This window comes from Triticum dicoccoides, unplaced genomic scaffold, assembly GCF_002162155.2.
Source record: "Triticum dicoccoides isolate Atlit2015 ecotype Zavitan unplaced genomic scaffold, WEW_v2.0 scaffold106093, whole genome shotgun sequence".
Taxonomy (NCBI): domain Eukaryota; kingdom Viridiplantae; phylum Streptophyta; class Magnoliopsida; order Poales; family Poaceae; genus Triticum; species Triticum dicoccoides.
In genome coordinates, this window is record NW_021172900.1 from 1 (window position 1) to 3,512 (window position 3,512).

The 3,512-nt window shown below is 49.4% G+C and overlaps 1 long non-coding RNA gene across 1 annotated transcript; it reads right to left on the bottom strand.

Annotated features, from left to right (window-relative positions):
• Positions 1-479: 479 nt before the first annotated feature.
• LOC119342817 lies at positions 480-1,366 on the bottom strand. The gene is made up of 2 exons (XR_005165733.1): positions 1,255-1,366; positions 480-969 (listed from the first exon to the last, which is right to left on the bottom strand). It is a non-coding gene; the product is annotated as an uncharacterized LOC119342817 (long non-coding RNA).
• Between the last annotated feature and the right edge of the window lie 2,146 nt (positions 1,367-3,512).

A 3,512-nucleotide genomic window follows, 5' to 3' on the forward strand; every position in this document is an offset into this window, starting at 1 on the left:
GGCGGCGGCGGCCGAGGGTAGGGCAGCGGCGGCGGCGGCTGGTGACGGCGGCGGCGGCCGAGGGTAGGGCAGCGGCGGCGGCGGCTGGTGACGGCGGCGGCGGCGGCGGCTAGGGTTAGGACCGTGCTGCGATAGATACCATGTAGAGAGATAGGTTATGGGCTGTGCAATCGCAATTCATTGATCGGTGCACCAGGCACGTATATATGAGTACAGAGGTGGGCCACAACCTCAACTATACAAGAAAACAGGAGGTGGGCCCTACACGCACATATACACGTACACAATATACTCAACATTTTACATCGTTACCTTGTTGAAGGCAATGCTTAGATATGCTCGGACTGGTTTTTCAGGGTGAAAGCCAAGATTCTGGGCACAGATGGTTGGATCCTTTGAAGGTGGCTCTTGAGCATCGTTCCTTTTTTCAAGGCGTTGTTGTTGAAGAACCTCGTTGTTCGGGTGGTGGCATGAGATGATTGATTTAGATATGGTGTTATAGTAGTTTGCCGATTGCAGATCTAATCGCTTCGGTTTTTTTTCCTCGCCGACGGATAACTTTAGTTTTATATGACTTTGCTATTTGCCGGAGTTTCTGTGTGTGCATCCTAACTACGCAGAGACCGGGTGTATGCTCATTTTGTTCTGTATCATCTAGATGCTTCATTATGTGCCAATAAAATTCACGCTTTGTCGAAAAAGTTGACCTCATCGCTACTGTGAAGTTTTGGTGTACCGTGCAAGATTTTTTTTTCTTTTTATTTTTTAGAAGAGTGTTTTATATACATGTATTTCTGTAAATTAACTTTGAACACGTAGTGAGCTGAGATACTCAGAGATCGATTTGGTGTATTCTATTAGATTCTTGGGAAGACTTTGAATAAATCTATTGTTTTTCTGCATTTCATTCTTCACTCATGAGATGTATGGGCGAGCAGGATACACAAAATTGGCTTCTCGTGAAGGCAACTACAAATAACAAAGAAAAATGAAACCATTTCTTTTCATTACTCAATCTGATCCACTGTAATCAAGACTTTCACTATATCAGTAAAAATATCAATTTCATACAAACAAAACTATAGGATGGATGATGTTAATTTGTAAAATAAGTGTCGGGTGATTCAGAGAAGAAAACCTATGTATATATGAGAAGTAGTATAGTACCAAAACACTGGCCTGCAATAATATATCAGACGAAGAGGCAAAGGAATCAGCAGTAGACTCGAGGGAAGGGAAGGCAAACGCACTAACCTAACCGTCGCGTAGGTGCTCGTCAACGCACCTACAAGCGTTGGAGATGCCCTTAATCTGGGAATGAGCTTGAGCTTGGCTACACACCACACGTACTCTACTATATATAGCTAGAGCGTTGCATCATATATCTCTGAGTCTTCTCTGACTACTACCTTGTGGCTGGTGTTAACCTGGAAAGAATAAATTTGTGGTTGGGACTCATAATTCTGAACCACATGCATCATATCTCTTCTCTGACTACTACGTTGTCCTTGAGTTACAGATTTTTTCTTCTTCCCCATTTCTACTATATGTGCTTGCTGAGGACGTACGTCAGTCGTCCACACACATCATTAATCACACGACTTTTCCTTCTCAATTTTTTTTGCTCCGCTTGCCGATTCATCGTCCACAAGCTCATGACGCGTCTGTCTTGGAGACCATTCTTTCATCTTCCTCCCTCCTTCTAGAGTGTAGAAAGTACTCCCTCTTTCTCAAAATATAAAATGTTTTTGACTCTCATAGGTCTTAGCTAACACCTATAGACGACCCGTTACCACGTGCCTAGAAAAAGAATCAATATGTTTTTGTCTCCCTTTCCACATTTTCTTGCTTTTTTTGGAGAAAACTTTCGATCTATTCATCTCCAATCATGACAGTATAACGAACACCAGAATAATAAAAATTACATCCATATTCATAGACCACCTAGCAACGACGACAAGAACTGAACCGAGGCAAAGGCGCGCCGCCGTCGTCACTCCTCCCTCGTCGGAGCCGGGAAAAACTTGTTGTAGTAGACAGTCGGAAAGTCGTCGTGGTAACGTCCTGTAGGACCAGAGCACCAGAACAACAACCGTTGCCGATGAAGAGTAGCATAGATCGGAAGGATCCAACCTAAAGACACACAAGGGCATTGAGGCCTGTAATTATCGACCTCCAAGGGATTGTAAGGAAGCCTGGCTCAGGAGCCCCGACCACCATTTCCACCGCTTCCTCAGCATTGCCATCCTCCATCTACACCGCTTTGTCATTGCCAGCATCCACCATATGCCCTCCTGGTCATCGTTGTGCAGAACAATGGTGGCCGGTGCCATCGCGATGGGCGCCTAGTTAGCAAGAGCTGTGACATACCTATACTTGGCCCATCTATAGCTCTTTGACCTAGGTCGGCTGACACGGCCTCATCCCCCGTCCACAGTCGTGTGTCCACTGCCATAGCGCATGAAGATGGTGGAGCATGAAGATTGGACCCACACATGAAGCTGGAGCATGAAGATGCTCAGCGTCAAGACCGGACACTGGCAGCGCAGCAAGGCATGCTAGCGAGCTGAGAGGGCTAGAGGGATTGTGGCATTCACGCGCACGGTAGTCATTCTCGCAACAATGGTAGCACCAAAGAGGATCTTTGTACCTGGTGCCTATGAGTGAAGCATCCGCAATACCTTCCAAACAGCCAAGCCGGGATGGGTGAGGGGGCAAAGAAGGGGCCGGTGATGCCGGACGGCGCAGATTGCACCGGGGCAACACCCCTTGCCAACCACCGCACGCCTCCTCGACGGCACGACTCAGCTGGGATTTACCGAAATAGGCTTACGGCCCGCTATATTGATATAGCAACCACCCGATACAACATTCCGATCAATGCTGGGGCAAACAGCACAGGCATGCCCAAAAGAAATAACAAGAGAAAATAAGAGAAGAAATGCCAACAATGCCGGATCAACGAAAGCTACGGCACAACGCGACCGCTGCGCCCACCGAAGATAACCACTACGCTCCAAAGCCACCGAGTAGCCATGTACCAAGCACCACCTTCAAGAAGGAATGCGACGATGACGACGCTGCTGCCAGGACGAATCCTAGAATTTCTCCCGGTACACGGAGGGTAGAGGGGGGAGAGGGTCACCCGACGCCCTTCAAGAAGGATGGCGGTGCCCGCAGGCGTCACCGCGTTGGTGCCGGCAAGACCCGACATGGATTTCTCCCGACCTCTCGCGCCCACCACCCAGGACCAACCTTCGGCTCCACCACACCCACCGCCCACCAACATGCGCCAACAGTCACGAGGACACCGCCGTGGTCTCACCACGGCCAACGAAGCGAGGCCGGCCGGATCCAAACGAGACACCCAAAGACAAGGACCGGCAGCACCGCAGCCACGAGGGAGGGAACAACCTCCACCGGCTTAGGCGGTAGCAGACCGGGCATAGCAGCAGAGGCACACCAGACCCCCTGTCCGGCCAGGCCAAGCGTGGGCCCGTGAAGCTCCGCCG